Below are 23,050 nucleotides of genomic sequence, written 5' to 3'. Positions count from 1 at the left end.
GGGCTAGAAGTGACTGAGTAGAATGGAGAAATTTCAGACAGAGAAGGCCTCTCTGAAGAGGGGACACCTGAGCAACTATCATAAGGATGTGAAAGAGGAAGTCGTCAGTAATCGACGTAAGCTTTGCAGGTAGAGGAAACAGTAAGTGCTGAAGGCCCACAAGCGGAAATGACTTTATTATTTTCAAGAAACAAAAAATTCCGAGTGACCAGACAAGAGTGAGCAAGATGGAGGGTGATAAGAGAGGTAATCAGAGACAAAGGAAGATTTCTGATTAGGCAAGGCCTTGTAGGACACTATAAGGAGCCTGATTTTACCCTGAATATGACAGAATGAATACAAGTTTTGAGCAAGAAAGAGGACATGATCTAGTTTACTCTTTTTTTATCCACCCCCCCCACCCCGCTGTGAAGATACCAAATTGTATAGAAGCAAGGGGGGACAAAGGAAAAACAAGAAAACCAATTAGAAAATTAATCTATCAGTCTACATGCAAGATCATAGATGGTTTGAATCAGAGTAGCAAGTGAAGAACATGGTAGAGTCTGGATATATTTTGAAGGAAGAGTAACAACACTTGCCAGAAGAGTAGATGTGGGAGGTGAAAGAGGATTCAGGGATAACTCCTACGTTCTTAGACTGAGTGACTGATTGACTGGTGTTAAATATCCAAAAGATATTAAACACCTAGATAAAAGGAGTTTAAGTGAAGCAGAAGAGGTTCACGACATGTATTTGGATTCATCGACAAATCCAAACTTCTAGGTTTGCCTAGGGAATGTATTTAGGTGGAGACCAGTTTAAGGCAGAGTCTTGGGGCACTCCCTCATTTAAAGATGGGGAACCAGCAAAGAAAACCAAATAAACTAAGCAAATAAATAAAATTAAATTTTTGTAATTTTAAAGTGGAAAGTAACAAGCTTACTCCTTTTGACCTCATCTTCATGCTATAAGGGAGGGAATGACAAATCAGTTCACTACCATTCAGATTCAAATTAATAAGGAAAAGGAATAAAGCTAACTGAGCCCAAAGAAATCTCATTATTTAAAGAGTTGTTTGATTGATGGTCCCAATTTTACAACCATTAAAGCAATTAATAAGCCCATTTTACAGAAGGACATCCAGATCTTCTGAACATCCTAAAAACATTTTATGTCTGTCTCCCAGGGAGCTTTTGGATCATTAATAGTACTCTTTTTTTTTTTAATCTAGTTCATCCAAAAACAATGGTAAGCTTCCATCTTACTTACATTGTCCATTATTTTATTATAAACCACCTCCCAGAATCATGCTAAGGGAAACTCATATAAATTATCTAATGATTAATTGAGAGCTTCCTAATGTCAAATTAGATTTTGCCTCCCAAATCTAGTAGGGTGCACAGAGTATGGAAAGGTAACATGTACTGTTATTCATGAAGTTAATAGCTAGCTTGTTTTATTTTAATAACAGTGTTGTATTTTAAAAATCACCAACAAAGAAATTTGTTAATTTTTTATTCTTAATAAACATGTACAGGGATAAGAGAGTAACTCTACAAGAGCTACGCAAAGACTTAATTATATACACTTATTGTGTGACCCAGCCTAGACCCAGCCAGCCAGCATTCACACAAGCATGTTAAAGGGGTGAACATTTTCTACAGTTAAGTCTAACAAATTAACAAAAAGATGAAAACTGGGTTTCTCTGGTGGCGCAGTGGTTGAGAGTCCGCCTGACGATGAAGGGGACACGGGTTCGTGCCCCGGTCTGGGAAGATCCCACATGCCGTGGAGCGGCTGGGCCCGTGAGCCATGGCTGCTGAGCCTGCGCGTCCGGAGCCTGTGCTCCGCAACGGGGGAGGCCACAACAGTGAGAGGCCCGCGTAACAAACACACACACACACAAAAAGATGAAAACTGACCCCAAAAACCTGCTTCATTATTAAGTCAGTATAAAGATTAAGCACATAAATTTTGGAACTACTTATTACTATGTCCAAGTCCTAGCTCTATCATTTACTAGCTCAAGATTTTTTAACCTCCCAATCTTCAACTTCCTCATCTGTAAAATAGGAACGACAATATATTTTCGATAGGGCTACCTTCAGGATTAATTAGTAAATATGTTTTCACTCATCTAGTCTACTAACCTCAAAATTCATCAACCAGCTCTGATCACAGATGTGTCCTCCTACTCTGGTCTACCTCCTCTCATCATCCTACTGAGAATGGCATCTAGCTTTGACTGTCTGACCACCGAGCTGCTACTCTTTCAACTTCACTATGGTATCTTGCCACCTTATACTCTCTCATATATGCTACTGCAGACCTGGCCCCTATTTTCAATTTTATCTCCCTTAAGTAGAAAGCCACCTACCATAGATCTGGCCAAAAACAAACCAATCACAAGCTTGAAAAATAAACCTCTACTAACACTTATTAGCAGTATTCAAGAAAATAAAGAAAATAATTTGTGTCCAATGTTAACTTAGAAACAATGACAAACATGTCATTTTTGTTTTTTCTAAACCCTGGCTTATATGTAGCAAAAAGATGAATACTAATATCAAAAGACCAGCTAAAGTTTAACCTTTATACACATTATCTAATCTAGGTATAAGAGAAAATTATAAATCACTATTCATTCACTGCCAAGATAGGAAAGGTGGTTTTAAATGTGTAATATTTAGACTTCCAGTTCTGGCAACATGGTAGAAGCTCTCACACCATAAATATCTAGCAACACTGATAAAATATAACTAAATAGCTTTTCAATAATTAAATATATTGCTAATTTAGCAAGAAAAAATCCCCCAAGTCAGAAAAGGAAAAGGAAATTGGGTAGTCCTCAGGTACACTATCAACCCAAAAAAAACCCACAAATGCTATGGGACTGAGTATTACACTCACACTTGGCAGAAGAGATGCAGGAAATGAGAAAAATCTGCTATGAAACTCTCAAATGGTTGTATGCTCTGTGAAAGAAGGACCAGAAAAAAATACGGCTGGGGGCCCAAAAAGACAACAAGGAAGTTTAGATCAATTCAGGCTCTGAGTTCTGGGTACAAGAAAGAGACTAATGGGAGGGAGATGAGTAAAAAATCCTAGAATAAAATAAAAAACCCAAGGTGGATTGCCCAAATTTACACCACCAGAAACCCCCAGGTTAATAAACAAAAAATAGTTTACATTTAAGTTCAGAATTTGGGGAAATCTGTAAAAGAGTAAGTGATGAGTAGCTCTATGAAATATTTAAGCTTATGATAAAGGAAAATATACATATCAATGGAATGGAACAGAAAGTCCAAAAATAGACCCAAAATATATAAAGGTTTTCACATAGAATAAAGGTGGCACATTAAATCAGTGCAGGGCTTCCCTGGTGGCACAGTGGTTGAGAGTCCGCCTGCCGATGCAGGGGACACGGGTTCGTGCCCCGGTCCGGGAAGATCCCACATGCCGCGGAGCAGCTGGGCCTGTGAGCCATGGCCGCTGAACCTGCACATCCGGAGCCTGTACTCCGCAACGGGAGAGGCCACAACAGTGAGAGGCCCACGTACCACAAAAAAAAAAAAAAAAAAAATCAGTGCAAAAGACAGACTTCAACAAATGGTGTTAGAACAAGATAGCTATCTAGAAAAAAGTTTATTTTTTCCACACTTCACACCTTACAAAAGAATATATTCCAAGTGGATCAAAAACTTATATGCACAAAATTAAACCATAAAAGTACTGGAATAAATGCTGGGAGAAGTCTTTTATAACCTTAGAGCAGTGAAGGTTCTTTTCAACTTCAACATGAAACTCAGAAGTCACAAAAGACCAAATTGGCAAACTCAACTACATAAAAAAATTTTAAAACATGATCCAAAGTCAGAAAAACAAAAGATAGTCTAATCTGGAAAACAAAAAGAAACCAAGAACAAAAAAAAAGCAAACTACTCGCAATTCATTAGATCCAAGCAAAGGTCAAATTTTCCCAATATAAAGAGCTAATACAAAAGAGTAAGAAAAAAGATCAACCTCCCAGTAAGACAAAAGATATGGATAGTTCCCAGAAAATGCAATACAAATGGCTCACTCATGATATGAGAAATGTAAATGAAAACTTCACAGAGATACCATTTATCTCCTGTGTAACTAGGAAAGATCAAATACTTGAAAAGATGCTGTGTTAGGAGAAAAAGTGGTATCATATATTACAAACAGAAATGTGAAATAGCCCAATTTATAGTACCTATCAAAAATTTAAACTTATGGACCCTTTGATTTAATAATTTCACTTCTGGGAATTTATTCTATAGTTTATTTTTAAATGAAGAGAAATACACACTCAAATATTTTCTATATCAGTAAGGAAGAAAATACATATGGTTTTGGCTGGTTGTCTGTTTTCAAAAACATATATTATGAATTTTATAACAACTTAGGAACAACTTGGGAAATCTGTTCATAAACAGAGCAAATGTTTGCTCATGGCATTTTTATGACTTTTCATTATTATAATTTTAGAAGTATTCATTTTACATCTTTTCACACATGCTATAATCCATTTAGTCAACAGTTACTGAGAAACATATACAAGTAGATAAAGGGTGGTAATACCTAAGAACTACAAAAATGTAACTCAGTGTTGACTATTATCATGTACTTATAAATCAATGTAAGTAATAAGCTTACATGTCTATTTCATCAAAAATGAAGTATACTAAAATTCTCATTCACGTGCAGTTTTTTGAGAGATATAACACTATAAAAAGAATATTTAGGGAATTTACTTTTGAAAAGCAAAAATCAATTGAAAACAAAGGCGGCTAATTAATTGGCTACATAGGATATCAAACACACCAAGATCTGATGATGTTATGTGGCAAACCTCATTTCAAAGGCATAATATCTGTGTATTAGTGATTTGCTTAATAAACCCTGAAAGATAACTGGATTTTGGAAAATATCTTATTTATTGACTTTGTTGTCCATTCCTCAAATTGTATCTAGTGTGTTAGGCAAAGCCTCTTGCAACAAGGAAATTAATGAGCAGATTAGTTGCAGCCATTACTGCAAAATGATCAATGATTTTACTAGAAGAAAAACAGAAACACAGTAACATGCTTACCTTTAACTAGAACCAGTATAAAAATTTTAGGATAAGTGAACATTATCAAAAAACATGAGGATCTTCTACATATATACAATTAAAATATATACAAAAAGAGTACAGCAAATGTGTATCAAAAATTGCCCATCTTATTAATTACTGGCTCTCTCTTTATCACATTTATAGTCAATTTCCCTTCCAGAAGTATCCTTTGCTCTATTAGTCCTAGCTAACTAAAATTCAGTAGGATCACTTGTCATTTCTAGGGCATAAAGGCAATGGGAAACTGGTGGACAGTTAATGAGAAAATATAACTGGGTGCTGAATAGATCCATACTGTCTTCTGAGGATTCTTTCCCCCTCACTGAAAGAGAAAACACATTCTATCTGCTTGCTTTTTAACAAATATCTCTAAGGTAACATCAACAATATGTCTAAGACATTTTTTTGTTTTGTTTTGAGTAAAAAACAGTATATAAATAATTACATTATAATATTTAAATTTAATTATGTGCTATATGCCAGATCATGGTAGAAGATGGTGAATAATGTTTTAGTGTGTTTCCTTTTTAAAAATAAATCCTAAAGGATGTGGGTAAAATCAGAGAAAGTCCAGCAAGGAGGCAGCATAAGGGCTCCTTTCCTAGAATATCCTTCCTTACCCTCTATAACTTTAAAAGTCCAGGGCAAGGTCCACCTATGCCAGGAAGCTGTCTCTTGCCCAATCCAACAGGATGATCTTTGATCAATTCCTACTACCATATAATTTAGCACTTAATTTTATAAGGTCTTGTATCATTTGCTAATTTTTACACATACTACCTATCACCACAATATAATCACAATATAATCATGTGAGGTGTGACAGGCTGAAAGTATATATAACCACAGCCACCGCCACCATCCCAACATAGACATACACCACACTGGCACAATGCTGAGTACGAAAAAGATGGCAACATAACTTACATAGTATATATCAAGTGACCAAACTACTGACTTTGTCAACAAAATCTAGTGACCTCTTGTAGAAGGTGAACAGATAAAAATATCTTGTAAAATATATTTTGTTCACCTTTTTTGTACAAAGTGAACAAAATGGACAAAAACATCTCCCTTGGATATTACAGTCCATTGGAGACAAAGAATAATGACTGGAAGGTATAAGTGCTATGGGAAAAAATACACAGCAGGGTAAAGGAGGAGTGGCAAGTGTGTGCTATGTGTGTTTGAGGGAGGTGGGGATCAGGGGTTGGTGGTTGTTAAAATTCCCAGAGCATCTAGCCATGCATTTGTGTGTGTGTGCACACATACATACATGTGAACGCATTATCACTCAAGTGTGGAAAAAATGCAAAATAAGACAAAGCACAAATTCCATGGAAAAGTGAAAGTTTGTACTTAAGAAGTTTATACTTTAATTGGAGCTTAGTGTCCCCAATTTAGAGATGTGGTCCACATCAGTCAATTCTAAACAATTAAAGTTAGCACAACTCAGAACACCATCTCCACTTCTCAATCAACCTCTCCTCCCTTATTGCCCCCCAAAACACACACACACACACACACACACACACACCAGCCCTCCAAGCCAAACTTATAAATCATCTATAAATGCAACTGGGTACAGTACATCCTACTCTTCTCCACATAGGTTGTCATCACTGCTCTCATAACTCATGTTATAAAACAAGATCAAAAGAATACAGCCAGGGGAAAAGATATATCTATTCAAGTCCCTTCCACCCACTTTTTCTTGTTGTTGCAGTTCTTCTTAATAGAAAAGGTTTTTTTTATGTATAAACAGAATTCTTATCAACTATACTTCAATTTAAAAAAAAGAAAAATGTATAAACAATTATTTTTAAGACTATGATTTATTCTACAAATTTAACTTCCAAAAATATCTACAAATATCAACGTTTTTTTACTTTCACTATTAAATTGGTATATTTCCCAAGATTAAAAAAATTTTTTTAATGTGAATTTAATCCAGAAATCTTGAAAATTAAAGCAGCTCATATTGGCATAAATAAACTGAGGTTGCAGAGGCAGGACACTGAGAAATTTGATATCTTTTATTTTAATCTATAGCCAAAATTAAAGGTCACTGTTCTAAGTCATTAAATTCATGATATCAACTGAGCAATGTAAAACAAGGCCTAGTATTAAGTAGGAGGAAAAATAAGAAAAGGTGAAAAAATTCAATGGAACTAATCTCATTACCTGTTTAAATAACTGAATAAGTTGAAGCAAAAAAAGAAACCCTAACGTTATTATGAAATCTAAAAATATAACATATTGCTGCTTTCCGAGAACATATAAATCTAAAAAAAATTATCCTCTATACATGTCTAAATGATTATTTTAATGAGACTTTTATTCAACCTAATAAGAAACTTATCATTTATGTCTGCGTTGCTTGCTACTTTAAACAAGAGCAACTTAACTATATTAAAAGTTTGATGACAATTCTGAAATCTTAATGAATAAAATGTGGAGAGAAAGAAATTCTGGCCTCTACTATGGAGGCTCAAATATATGTAGGTATGTCTTTGGAATGCTAGGGCACACAGACTGCAGGGCTTCGTGAGATAGACCTCATCCTTAGCTTGCACACAGTCTCGTCAAAGTAGAAACCATGCTTCAACAAAGTGCCAATCACAGTAATGGCCCAGCTTCAACACTGTCTAATCTAATCCCAGCATGAACATAATATATATAAGCAATAAAATGTACCATTTTTAATCACTCAAGGTGACTTATCACCCATTTATTTACATCTTGCCTGCGGCAGAATGATCCGAAAGTGACTCTCCATGATCCCACCTCCTGGTGTTCATGCCTTTGTGTAATCCCGTCTCCTTCAGCGTAAGCAGGACCTATGACTTTCTTCTAGTCAACAGAATATGGCAAAGGTAATGAGATATCACTCGCATGATTGTGTTACATTAAATAAGCCTCCATCTTACCAGTAGACTGGAGCTACAGACTCCCCTTGCAGGCTTAATGAGGTAAGCAGCCACACTGGAGAAGCCCACATGGAAGGAGCTGTGGGCAGCCTCTAGGAACTAAGGGTGATCACCACCCAGCCAATGGCCAACCAAAATCTGGGGCCTATATCATACAGCTGCCAAAGCCAAACAAATTCTGCCAACAACTTGAATGAGCCCAGAACAGGATTCTTCTCCATTCAGGTCACTAGATGTAGACTGGCCAATACCTTGACTGCAGCCTTGTGAGACTCTGAGCAGAGAACCAGCTAAACTGTACCCAGACTCCAGAGCCACAAAAAAACATGAGATAATAAATGTGTATTGTTTTAAGCTGCTAAATTTGTGGAAATTTGTTATGAGCAATAGAAAACAAATGCACTGCCTTAGAACAGCTCGCTAATTTGATTTCATTTTTATTTCTTTGACGTACTTGGACTTAACACAACATACAATGCCCTCAATAAATGCCTACTGAATTAACTGTGAGAGTTTGATCTTTTTGGCCAACTTATATTTCAATTCTGTGGTAAAACAGGCAAAAAAAAAAGCTCACAAATGAGAAAAGATAGAAATTGCCTTGAAAAGAGACCCATTAGCAACGCCTTACTCTAAAAAGAGATGAGAAGCTACAGAACTCAAAAGTGAGAAAATATCCCCAAAATGCAATTATTTCATGTGATCCTCACAGGTTAGCAAAAGGAAAACACAGTCCAGGGGCAACAACCAAAGATATTTATTTCCAACACATAAGCATTTGCTTTATCTCTCAGTTTCTATTACCTAGAGATTACTTTATAAGCAAAAGATCATTTAAAATCAAAAACTTTCTGCTGAAATTAATATCTGAAATTTACTTACCTAAAAATATAAAAGAATGAGCATATAAAAATATATATTAAGTATATTTTATATGACTTCAAAATATAACTTTTATTTACATAATATATGCCTCAGAGATATAATGTGAACAGCAATGATAAAGAAAAACAGATCCTTAAAGGTTCTAAAATACTGCTCCTGGGTAATATTATTCATCTGGGTGGAAATGACCCTGAGTAACAAAGGAAGCAGAAAAACTTTCAATATTGAACCAAATTGGATAGATTGAAAGAATGCTGCTGGCAAAGAATCATTTGTTTGAAAAGAAAGAAAGAAAAAGCAGAGGAAACTGAAATAAACAGCCAAAAGAAAAAGTTTGGTGGAGACCGCATGTGTCTGTAATAGCAGAGTATCAGTTCTATAGAATAAATTTAAATCTGATTGGCTTTTCTAAGAACTATATTTTTTACTTTTTCTTAAATGTTGGATTTATAAAAATGATACAGACATCAATTTTATAGGTTGCTTCTGCTGACAGTACTTAGAAGCTGTATTTATATCTAAATCTGAGGGAGTGATATAATTAAATTTCAAGCCTGGAAAGATAAATTCATGAGACAAGTATCCTAAGTTAGCACTTTCTCTTTCAAAAATTCACCTTGTTAATGAGGGGGGAGGGCTAATTTTCACTAAAGTGCACATATAAAAATAAAAGCACACACCTGTCTCTTTCCATGCAATGTAAGCAACTAACTCTAGGGATCTTTTAATTATCTTTTTTAAAACCTCATAAAGTTTCAGAAAATTACAAAAGAAAAACAACCTATTCTAAGCAATACAGAACAAGACTTGAGAGAATGACATCTCCCTGAAGAGAAATAAAATGCTGCTGTGTTGTAAACATAAACTTTGTACAAGAAATCAGATACTTCTTCTGGTACATAAACAAAAATGGATTAATAAAAATTTGAAAGAAATTCAAATGATGAAATGTGATGAATTGGGAGATTGGGATTGGCATATATACACTAATATGTATAAAATGGATAACTAATAAGAAACTGCTGCATTAAAAAAATTAATAAAATTCAAAAAAATTTTGAAAGATTGCTTTAAAGAATTAAAACAAAAACCTGGCATCTTTCGAGTAACAGTATTATTGCATTTAGTAAATTTTAAATCACATTAATGCACGATTACTTGGATGTTCTAGACTTACCCACACACATTTCTGAGTTTTCTGAACAGAGAAGTGATGGGTTCCACTTCATCAGCCACAATAGGCCACACAGTACTCAGTTCACACTGATTCTATTTTTTTGTTTGTTTGTTTTGACTACAAATACACCTACTAGAACAGTGTCATGTTGAGAATTTCTATAATTTTCTTTGTCAAGCTTCCTATAGCTCCCTTTTAATTAACAGTTATCTCTGAACAGTAAGATTCTCAAGATCACCATTCTAACATTAATGACGATAAAAGAATGTTGATAGTTGATAGCATATATTGGTTAATGGCACAAGCTCAGGGGTAAAAGGACCTGGATTTGAATTCTAACTTTGCTATTTACTAGTTAAGTTTTTATTTAGCAGTGTCTAACACATTTTAAAAAATACTCAAGTTTTTCATGAAGAAGAGGGTTTTCAAGGTTGGATGCATTATAAAGGGTCAAGAAGAATATGGAGAATGTATTCAAGCAGTAGAAAATGGGAGCTGGCTTAATACCCTATCAACCAAACACAGAAAGTAATGCCACTTCACATTTGTTCCATACAGGCTATATAAATATTACTGTGTATGTTTTTATTTGATTTTCACAACAAGAGAAAACTGAGGCTATAAGAAGTTAAGAACAAATTCAGGAAACAGAACATAATATAGTCAGGATTCACAGGTCTTCTGACATCTTAGTCCACTAGCAATGTGGTTTTCTCCACACACACCAAGCTACTTCCAATCTTGGAATAGTTTAACATTTCACCAATTCAGACAGTTTGAAAACATGTTTCTAATCAACCTCAAAAAAGCACACTTATCCCAAGCGTTAAGGAGAGGAGAAAAACAACGCAACAGAACAGAAACCTACTGCTGATTCTACGGCAGTTAACAAAATAGTGAATGTGTCCTATCAATCTTCATAGGCTAGGCAGGTACGGAGACATGAAGACAAATTTTTTGTTTTATTCTAATATTGTTAGAAAACTATGGTCTACTTTAGTATTTGCTTGATAAAAATTGAAACAATCACACTCTGGCAAAGAACCCATTCTGACATTCCAAAGTACATAATCTAACAACTACAGGGTCTTTTCCATGAAGAGAAGCTGTACTGTCATTATCCTCCAGAGTCTGAGAGAGAACTGATACCTCATCATTGTCTGTGCTTCTGCCAATTCGAAGGATTAACTCTTTTGTTCTTGATGAACATAGCATATACTTGACAAAATGACATCAAATAACAACCAATATCTATTTCCATCTCTACATACTGGACAGATAGGGGTGCAAAAAGAATGGAGGGAAATTACCATCTGGATGAGAAATCAATTCATAGAGCAAACACTCAAAGGGTAAGTATAATAATGTATAGTGAAAATTATCAACTGAGAAAATGGAAATAGATAACACAAATTATAAATACTATAAAAGCAACATTATTATTCAAATAAAATTAGGCAAAAGCATCATCTCATACAATTTTCCGTGTAGCTGTCAATTAATCAATGACTTTAATTTCTTATAAATCTGACATTAGAGATTCCAAAAATCCATACCAATAGGAGCACTTAGCTCTATTTAAGCAGGCAAAGCATCCACAAGGAACAAGAAAATTGCTGAAGTGTGATATATAGACAAGTAGAGAATAGGGTAGCAAATATTAAGGTGCTCATTTAAGAAAGAAAGCAAATACAAAAATAAGTTTGAAAAGGGAATGAAGAACGTGGAGTATAGTCATGGTGAAAAAAATGAAGCTAAACTACTTTAAGGAAGTCAATATAATCCTCAGCATCTGTATCTATCTATATTCACTAAAATTTATTGAACATCAACACTATATCAGGCATGGTGCCGTGTACTGGGGTGTGAGAATAAATAAGATAGACTGTTCTCTAGATGTCCAACCTAAATGGAAAAGCTGACAAAAAATAATATATAATATACAAACAAATAATTCTAATATGACAAATGTTCCAAAGGAGTGTAAAATTTATGCAAGGGCAATAGAAGGAAACAAACTCAGACTACACCTTTTTTAGTGGGGGGTCTCAAAAGAAAATTAATTCCTGATGCCCTAAAGTATCCATTGAAGGTAATAAATTAACTTTGTTCTTATACGTCTAGAATGATAATATTCATACACCATCTTTATTTTTTTTTCATACACCATCTTTAAAAAACCTGAGAAACAGTCATTCAAATCACTGAGTTCTGAGGTTCAGATAAGAAACCCTGGCAGAGGGCCTCCCTGGTGGCGCAAGTGGTTGAGAGTCCGCCTGCCGATGCAGGGGATACGGGTTCGTGCCCCGGTCTGGGAGGATCCCATATGCCGCGGAGCGGCTGGGCCCGTGAGCCATGGCCGCTGAGCCTGCGCGTCCGGAGCCTGTGCTCCGCAACGGGGAAGGCCACAACAGTGAGAGGCCCGCATACCGCAAAAAAAAAAAAAAAAAGAAACCCTGGCAGAGAGACTTCCCTGGTGGCGCAGTCGTTAAGAATCCGCCTGCCAATGCAAGGGACACAGGTTCAAGCCCTGGTGCGGGAAGATCCCACATGCCGCGGAGCAACTAAGCCCGTGCGTCACAACTACTGAAGCCCATGCGCCTAGAGCCCGTGCTCCGTAACAGAAGCCACCACAATGAGAAGCCAGCGCACTGCAACGAAGAGTAGCCCCCACTCGCTGCAACCAGAGAAAGCCCGTGTGCAGAAACAAGGGTCAATGCAGCTTCATTCATTCATTCATTCATTAAAAAAATAAAAAAGGAAACCCTGGCAGACAAAGGCTTCCATCAAATAGGGAGATTTCACCAGATACAGAGAAACAAGAATTGGGTATCCCAAGCAGGGAGAATCTTATTTGCTAGGCCAAGGAAAAGGTATGCCACGTTTGGAGAATTCTAAGTCATTTCGTTGAGATGAAGGCAGGGATGAAAGTGAAAAGGGAGAGAACTGGAGTCTGACAAGAAATAGGACATGGACTTAGTTTTGCACCAGCCTGTAAAACACTTAGTAGCTAAAGATTTTGGAATTCACATATAGAAAAAGACAGGGGCATACTCTAGAGGTATAAAGTGATCAGATTTGTCCCAAAAAACTTCTTAGGATGGTTCTGGTTCAAGGAGGCCAAAAACTAACCCTTTCAGAAGACTACCATATTTGCTACACAGTAAGTAGAAAAAAAAAGTTCTGTCCAAATTGAAGACCGAACTTTTTTACATTGAAGACTGTTTTATTATATAACAAGAAAAGTAAACTTTGTCATGCACACACTTACCAATGACTAAGAGAACTCCAAAGAAACAACTTATTTTTCAGGTCATCTGGCTTATCATGAGTCCAAAAAGACATAACATTAATTTTAACAGATCTTCAGTGAAAGAACAAAAACAAAAAACATGTATCACAAAGACTGCAAAGAAAAGGTAATTCCTAAGACAGCAGATACATTATTGAATCAGTATATCTATTAATTAGAAATAAACTTGGTCTGAGATGGGATTTTACTTAAATAAAAAAAATTACAAAAACCCAGGCACTACTAAATACCTACAGGAAACTCAGTAAATGGGAAACAAGACTGGGGGGAGAGGGGGTGATAAAATTTCTCCTCTCCCAGATGGGCCTAAGAATTAGACTGACACAAGACACATTAACAGGAGAAAAGCACACAAATTTTATTTATAATTTTTTTGTGTATCTGAAAGCCTTCACAAGGAAAATAAAGACCCAAAGAAGCAGTTAGGGTCAAAAGCTTATATGTGTGGTTGGATAAAGAGGAGTAAATTGTGAAGACTAACAAGACAAAGGGTTTGGGCTAGAGCAGTTAATTGTGGAAAAGTGACTAGGAAGATAAGGATTAGTAACAAGGTTTATTTGTACAGATTGTTCCCGGCCTCTATTCCCCATCTCTAGTAGTAAGAATGTTTTCCTTTCACCTGATATCCAGAAGGCACCTTTTATATGAGAGTTTACCTCTTGCTTTCAAGAAGAAAAAGAAAGGTTAGAATGGCCTTCTTGCATCTGCTGTTTATGTGCCTATGACTCAGAATAATCCTTATGCCCCAGTGGAATATTTGGGGGTGGCATATTCTGCTACCCTACACAAGTAGAGTAAGCAAAGCTGAAACTTTCAGAAGCCCCACAATGTTCTCCCCACCAGCCTACCTTCTAACTATAGTAATTCTTCTCACATATTTAATATTCTAACATCTTCAATCCCCTTCCCATAAAAAATCCTGCTCCTAAAAAGGGACCTGATATTCAGCCTTAAAAAGGAAGGAAACTTTGACACATGCTTCAACATGGATGAATTTAAAGACATTACACTAAGTGAAATAAGCCAGTCTCAAAAAGACAAGTACTGTATAATTCTACTTATATGAGAAATCTAGATTAGTCAAATTCATAGAAACAAAGTATAAAGATGGCTGCCAAGGGCTGGAGGGATGAGAAAAAGTGGTGTTACTATTTAATAAACAGAGTTTCAGTTTTGCAATATGAAAAAGTTTTGGGGACTGGTTGCACAACAGTGTGAATATACTTAACAATACTGAACTGTATACTTGAAAGCAGTTAAGATGGGAAATTTCATGTGTGTTTTAAAATATTACTAAAATATTTTTAAAAATTGAGAATGAAATGGTGAATAACTGAGGATGAGTCAATGTCCCAAGACAGTGAAACCAAATAAATCATTTACTGGGGATGAAGAGTTTAGAGTATTTTATTCTGTGAAAGTTTGGGGGCAAAAGAATGACATAATTGCAATGTTTTTAGCAAGATTAAAATGACATCAATATATTAAAATATATCAGATGGAAATGAGAGCTGGAAGGAGGGAGTCAAGAAAAACTGTTTAGAAAAATTGAAAGAAATAACATTTTAGGGATCAGTTCAAAGACGAAGTTGCTAAGATTTCTAGCATGGGTAAGAGGAAGGATGTAGCCTCAGTCTGCTCCCTTGGGATCTTTATTAAGGAGCGGCTGAGCAAGCAGATAAAGGTACAGTAAACTGCACAAGATCAGCCTCCAGGCCATTTATCAGGAATCAAAGAATTGCTTTATTTATTTACACCTTTCTTCATCTAAAAATATCTGAAAAGGTCAGCAAATAACCACTGTTCTGTTACTCGCTGTTGGCCAAGCACAATGGAAGTATTCCAGAATTTGAGCTGCTGTGATAATGATACACCTCTCTTTACAAATTACATGATAGATGAAATTCTGAAAGATTTTATAAACAAAACTGTGGTAACTCCAGTCACATGTTAAATGTACTAAGTAAGCCCATATTTACTAGATAGAGCTTTATTTCCTAGAGTGGCTCTTTTCGTAATAGAAATCATTTATTTATTCTGTTAAATCCTAGTACGGATTCCTTTGCATTCATCTCCACTGCAACATGGGAGAAAGACTTGAAGTGAGGTTAAAAGAAAGCTCTAAATCAGATAAATGTACTAAAAGAGCCCTTCTCCTTTTATATACCAAAAGAAAATGAGACCGGAATTACCTAAAGCATGTGAATCATATAAAAATGTAAATATTTAAAACACATTATAGAGACAATTTTTTATTTAAAAAAGGCTAAATTCTCCATCCAAATAATGAGAATTCTCTCTATGCTTTTTTGTTTTAACGCACTATTGAATTCTATATGAGGCAGTTACCAGAACACTAAATCAACTTATGCTAACCTCCAAGATCTTTATTCACTATTACTGAGTCCAATTTAAATTAAGATTCTGTCGAAATGACAAAGATGAATAACAATAGTTGTCCCAAAAAGCATATTCACCTGGGAGGTGAAGGGGTAAAACACAAGTACACATTCAATTAGAACAGAAGGGATCTGTACTATAAAGGTTATGAGGAATAAGGATAGTTCTGCCATCATAAAACAAAAAACATAAAAACAATGTCTTTATTGAAAATCAATAAACCCAAAATGAGCTCTTTGAAAGGTCAGTAAAATTGACAAGGAAAAAAGAGAGTAAACACAATTCACAATATCAAGAATGAAAGAGAGAACATAACTACGGATCATATAGACATTAAAAGGCTAACAAGACAATATTACTAAGAATTCTATATCAACAAATTCAGTAACTTAAATGGAATGGACAAATTTCTTGAAAGATACAAACTACTGAAGGTCATCCAAGAAAAAAATAGATAACCTGAATAGCCCTATATTTATTAGAGAAAAAGAATTCATAGTTTAAAAACCTACCCACAAAGAAAATTCATAAGTCCAGATGGCTGCACTGGTGAGTTATACCAAACATGTAAGAAATAGATAACAATGCTGCATAAATTTGTGTAAAATACGGAAGAAGAAACAGGCTCCAAATCATTCTGTGAGTCAAGCATTACCCTAATATCCAAATTAGACAAAGGTATTACAAAAAAAGAAAACTAAAGACCAATGTTTCTCATAAACCCAGAAGTAAAAATCCTTAACAGGATATTTGCAAATTGAACGAAGCAATATATAAAAGACTCATGGTCATGAGAGGTCTATTCCAGGAATGCAAAGCTGGTTTAACATTCAAAAATCAATACAACATATTAACAGACTAACATACCCCTGCCACCACCAAAGGAACCAAATGATTGTCTTAATGAAAGCAAAAAAAGGTATTTGACAAAATTCAATATCCATTCATGATAAAAACTGGGAATAAAAGGAAAAGGAAATCCTTCAACTTGATAAATAATATCTGTAAAAATCCTAGAGACAACATCCTACTTAATGCTGAGATACTGAATGTTTTATCTCTAAGATCAGAAAGAATGCTGTCATCACTTTTAGTCAACATTGTACTAGGGTTCTTAGCCAATGCAACAAGGCAAGAAAAAGAAATAAAAGGCATACAGATTGGTAAGAATGAAGAAACACTGCCCTTATTCAAAGACTGCAAGACTTTCAATGTAAAAATTCCTAGGAAATCTACAAAAAGCTACTAAAAGTAATAAGTGAGTTAGCAAGGTCACAGGATATAAGGTCAATATAAAAAGCATGTTTTATTTACATATAAAAGCAATACACACTGGAAATAGAAATTTTTTTAAATACCAATTATAACAGGACCAAAGAGAAATTTAGGGACGTGAGTCAACTGCAGCACACCTGGAATTAGCCCAAGTTGTTCTGCTAAAGTAAAAATGCACCTGTATGGTGCTGATCCCTGTCAAGACATGAAATGTATGGCTTGATAGTGTTGCTTTGTACTGATGGGTTTAAGGCAAGTTTCAGGGTAGTTTGTATCAGACTGTCAACAATGTTTACTGATAAGTGAGATTTGGTGACTCGCATCTGGTCTTAGTGAAACACCACAGAGGGCTCTAACTTGGGGCTGGTTATAAGAAAGGCTATGCCTACATGACCAGCAGAGTATAAGGAGTACCAGCCTAGACTCCATTAGGGGTTACATGGTTCTGTGCACACATCAGTGGCACCTGATCTGAGAGAAAAAGTGTGTCCATGTGATCAACAAAGAGGACAGTCAGAGGTCATGCCTAGCCCTTCTAAAGCTCTTGCAATGAGGGAACCTCTGGCTGCAACACATATCCTTAATGTTCTAATCCTGTTGCTATACTGAATCCTTTCCCTGCAATAAATTTCTAATTTTGGACCCTTTGAGTGTTCTTTAGTAACTGAACCCTATCTGGAATGCCACCATTAGTGCAAAGAATAAATTTAACAAAACGTGTGCAAAACTTATACACTGAAAACTACTAAATGCTGCTAAAAGAACTAAGCAAATGGATATGCAAAATGAGAAAAAATACTATTTTAAAGACGTTACTGTCAGTAAATTAATCAATATATTCAATCCAATCCCCATTCTAGCAAACCTTTTCATAGTAATTAAAAGCTTATTATAAAATCTATATGGAAATGCAAAGAACCTGGAACAGTTAGAACATCTTTGAAAAAACAACAAATGTTGGAAAACTTAACACTTAATGATTTCAAGGTTGACTATAAAGCTACAGTAATCAAAAGAGTATAATATTGGCACAAGGATAGACAGATAATCAAGGGAACAGAACACTCCAGAAACAAATCCATATGAATATGGTCAATTGATTTTCAAGAAAGGTGCCAAGATATTTCAATGAGAAAAAGATGGTCTTTTTAACAAATGTTGTTGAAAAAATATATATATATAGGCAAAGTTTTTGTTTGTTTGTTTAGATAAAACACAAAAGACATGAACCACATAATAAAAAACTGATAAACTGTACTTTGACGAAAATTATAAACTTTGTGCTTCAAAGGACACCATCAAGAAAGTGAAAAGACAACCCATGGAACAGGAGGAAATATTTACAAACTATATATCTGATAGGAAACATATCCCAAATATATAAAAAATCTTAAAACTAAGTATTAAAGAGATAAACAACCCAATCTTTTTTTACATGGCAGAATGACTTGAATAGATACTTTATCAAAGAAGATATAGAAATAGCAAACACACAAAGGATGTCAACACGACTAGTCATTAGGGCTATGCAAATTAAAACAGCAATAAAATGCCTTTACACCCATGAGAATGGCTGAACTTAAAAAAAAAAAAAAGACAGCAAGAACTAGCAAAAACACAGGGCAACTAAAACTCTCATACATTACTGGAAAAACTACTTTGGAAAACAGGCAGTTTAAAAAATTAAGCATGTACTACCATATAACCCAGCAATTCCACTCTTTACTAGTGAAAACTGATGTCTACAAAAAGACTTATACTTGACTATTCATAACAGGTATATTTATAACAGCCAAAAACTAGCACAGAAACAAATTTTCCATTCTGAAAAAGGCAAAATTCTAATAATAGAAAGCAGATCACCAGTTACCAGGGACTAAGGATAGTGACAGAAGACTGAATGCAAAGGTATACAAGAGAACTTTGTAAAGTGATGTAACTGTTCTATTTTGATTGTGTAACACAATCAAAGACTGCAAAAATTTGTCAAAATTCATTGAATTGTATACTGAACATTATTGAAATTTATGTACCTTATACTTCATCAAAGCTGATTTTAAAAAGAAAAACCTAGTCACTTTAAATACAAGTAACCTTCTTTTTCCCCCCATGATTTTCCAATATAGGCGGACTTGGCAGGGATGGCTCAGTCCTGCTTCACAAAGGTCAGCTTGGGTGGCTAAACTGGGGGAAGGATCCAATTCTAAGATCACTCACAGGGCAGGAAGATGGTGGGAGCTGGAAGCTTAGCAAGGGCTGCAGGGAAGGTTTTGGCTGGGCTCTCACCCACATCATGGTGACTTCGGTTCCAATACTAAGTATCCCAAAGGTACAGGCAGAAGCCCTATCACTCTTTATGACCTAGTCTAAGCGGTCACATTAGTGTCTCTTCCACCACAGTCAGAAGCCTGCCCAGATTCTAGTGAAGGGACACAGACTCCACCTCTTCACGGGAGGAGTATCAACGTCACAGTATAAAGCAGAGTGTGTGAAATGGGAAATATTTTTATGACTATCTTGGAAAAGACAATCTAACACACTGACTTTTTATTCTGTAGATAAGTGGTAGATAGGGCAATGTAAAAACATGAACCTATCTAAATTTTAGGATGATAACTCCAGAAGCACTATTATGGATAAAGTAAAACAGAGAGACTGAAAAACATATGGAAGCAAAGGGAAGGAGAGTGGGGACCTTTTAAGATGGTAATTCGGAGTCAAAAGCAAAGGAGACCCTCAAGTGGCAGAATGTCTGTGAGCAAGAAAGAAGAGAAAACATGCTTGCCAGAGACGCTATACGAATACAAGTGAAATGCCTTGGCTGGAAAATGGTAAAATCATTAAGCAACACAAAGTTTAGAACGGATAATAACAAATTCTGTTCTGGCACATGTTGGCAGAGGTAGAATGTATGTGAAAATTTAAAAACAAGAGCACATGTTATATAACCCATGAAGAAGAGACTCAATTCTGATTGATCAAGAGTCGACTACAATCCTTAGACAAAGCAACATAGATCATTACTTTATATTTACTTAAAAGATAGATATTTATCTACACACCAAATGCCAGAAAGTATGCTTTAATACTCTTGCTTCCTTCCTAGCCGAAACATTTTCTTTGTAGTTCACTGGGTTAATAAAACTGCCTATCTGAAGATTTGTCTCTAAGGCAAGGGGTAGGAACAATTTACATAGCTTTTTTAAGTGATAATAACGATCAAACATGAATTCAAAACATATTATTTGTTTTTTACACTTTAAATAAATCATATGTAGCATGGCAGACAATATTGGCCTAATTCTTCTCCATTATTCCTTGCTAAAAGAACTCCTGTTTTCTTCAGCTATCAAATGGCCATAAACTTCACAGTAGCTGGGATTATAATCCCCAGGGTTAATCTTATTTGGTGTAACTCTGTTCTCAGTCCTAGCAAGCTGCAGGATAGAATCATCTGGAAACTTTTAAATGGACTAATGACTGGACTCCCTCACTTCCCCATAGTGATTCTCATTTAACTGGTCTGGAGTAACAGTGTCTTTTTAATCATTAGGGGACAAGTCTGAGGACAAAAGTCAACTCAATATTAACTAAGAGCAGAAAGATGGAAAGAACCTTGATTTTGAAAACTTTGTTGAATTAACTGACAATAGAACTGTCTTTCATCCAGGTTTCTCATTATGTAATTAACAATTCTACTCATTTTTTAAGCCATTTCTGGTTGTGTTTCCTGTTTCTTGCAATGAAAAGTATCCTACAGGCTACGCCTGGCAATACAATTTTCAGGATAAAAAAGTTTAGCTTTATAAACAGGAAGCAGAACTCCAGTCATTCTGCTGACAAAGGACAAGCTAATTTTACAGGAGCCAGCAAAAAATGATGTCATTTTACTGAAAAGATCTTCTCAAAGCTTATAAAATACATCTAATTTTGAATATTTGAACAGATTGTGCCTGCTCAATTGCATCTTCAAATGACTAGAGTTTCTTCTTTGAAACTGAATGATACAGTAGTATAAAATGTCAACTTGCACATATATTTTTCACAAGTATTTTAAGAGCTATCTCCCAGATATACCTATAATATTAGTCTGAAATGAATAAGGACATTCACAAAAACCAGAATGAAACAATACACAGATGACATTTCCTTCTTCTGCTCATCAATTCAAACTACCTAAACACAGTAAAAGCAACTGCTACCAAGCTTATGCTGCTGGTGCATACTCAACTTTGGCTCTGATTTAAGGTATAAGAGGAGAAAGCACCTGATTTGAAGAATTCTGCATTTCTTCTCCGAGAGAACACGTAACGGTGGATCATGGGCAGGTGCTACGGAAAGGGCTCCGTGGAGGCGTGGCAAAGGACAAGAAGTGGGTCCCTGTCACCAAACTGAGCTGCCTGGCCAAGGATATGAAGTAAAGTCCCTGGAGGACATCTCTTTCTTCTCCTTGCGCTTCACAGAATCTGAGGTCACTGACTTTTTTCAGGTATGTCCCCTCAAGGTTTTGAAGATTATGCCCATGCAAAAGCAGACCTCTGCTGGCCAGTGGACCAGGTTTAAGGCATTTGTCACCACTGGGGTTTACTACAGACCTGCTGGTCTGGGTGTTAAGCACTCCATGGAGGTAGCCACTGCCATCCTCGGGGCTATCGTCCAGGCCAGGCTCTTCATCACCCCGTGTGGCGAGGCTACTGGGGACACAAGATCAGCAAGCCCTAACCATCCCTTGCAAGGTGACTAGCCGTTGTGGCTCTATGCAGGTGCTCCTCATCCTCACCCCCAGGGGCACTGGCATCATCTAGGCCCCTATACCCAAGAAGCTGCTGCAGACGGTATTGAGGATGGCTAGAATGCTCCCTGGCAACTTCACCAAAGCTGCTTTTGATGTCATCTCCAAACCTACAGCTGTATCCCTAAGCCTCTACAGAGACCACTTTCACAAAGTCTCCCTATCAGGAATTCACTGACCATCTCAAAAAGACCCAAACTAGAGTCTCCCTGCAGAGGACCCAGGCTCCAACTGTGGTCACCAAATAGCTTTTATACCAGAAAAGTAAAGTGAATTAAACCTGTTTAAAAAAATAAAGGATTCTCTCCCTAAATTCACTTCTGAGTCAATTATTTAAACTTTTCTTCATTTCGTTCTCAAGGGAATGTGGACAGCTTGTCACTCCCGAAGCTCACCTCTCCCCTGTACCCTGGATTGGATCCTCCCACCCCCACTGAAACTGCTTCTCTTCACTGTCCCCACTGTCTTCCATAAGGTACAGGGCTCCTTGCCTTAGGCCTTGAATTACGTTCACACCTTCCACTTCTTACACACAGTATAAGACTCTGCACCTTATATTCCTTGCCCTGCCAGCTACGGCCTCCACTCCCACCCATGCCTTTTACAGTCAACCTCAACTGTGGCCACTTATCTCTTCATTTATCAACCCACTTCAATATGGCTTCCCCCTCCACTACTTGATTAAAATTGCTCTGGGAAAGGACCAATTATTGCCTCATTGCTAAAATTAATGACCCCTTTTTTGAGTCTTTGAAGTTCTTTCTTGATTATTTTTAAGCTTCCATTAAAGCCAAACTGTGTTAGGCACTAGATGTCCAAGATTGATTAGAACAATCCCTATCTTAAAAAGCTCAGTCTAATGGGAGAAATAGTCACAGAGATGATTTTAATACCTGGTAAATAATTTCAATGACAGAAGCCTATACATGATAGAGGGAAATCACAGGGAAGAGGAGCTAGTAACAGTTTCCAAGAAGCAATGAACAATCGAAGTTTTACAGGTTTAACAGGAATTCATAATGTTGTAGACACTGAGAAAGGATACTTCAGACAGAGTATATATGTGTGAAAACTAGAGAAATGACCTTAACTCAGGCAGCATCAGTGAGCAGGAAGGAAGGGATGGATCTAGGAGAAATTAATTAACCTGTCAGGC

The 23,050-nt window shown here is 36.1% G+C and overlaps 1 protein-coding gene and 1 pseudogene across 1 annotated transcript in view; one reads left to right on the top strand and one right to left on the bottom strand.

The window, feature by feature from the left end:
- DDX10 (DEAD-box helicase 10) overlaps positions 1-23,050 on the bottom strand; it is a 273,250-nt gene that overhangs the window by 122,728 nt on the left and 127,472 nt on the right. The window lies entirely within an intron of this gene.
- LOC132493238 (small ribosomal subunit protein uS5-like) lies at positions 23-22,142 on the top strand (annotated as a pseudogene).

This window comes from Mesoplodon densirostris, chromosome 7 (genome assembly GCF_025265405.1).
Source record: "Mesoplodon densirostris isolate mMesDen1 chromosome 7, mMesDen1 primary haplotype, whole genome shotgun sequence".
Lineage (NCBI taxonomy): Eukaryota > Metazoa > Chordata > Mammalia > Artiodactyla > Ziphiidae > Mesoplodon > Mesoplodon densirostris.
The sequence above is the reverse complement of the archived record's forward strand: the minus strand, read 5'-3'. Positions and strand labels throughout refer to the sequence as shown.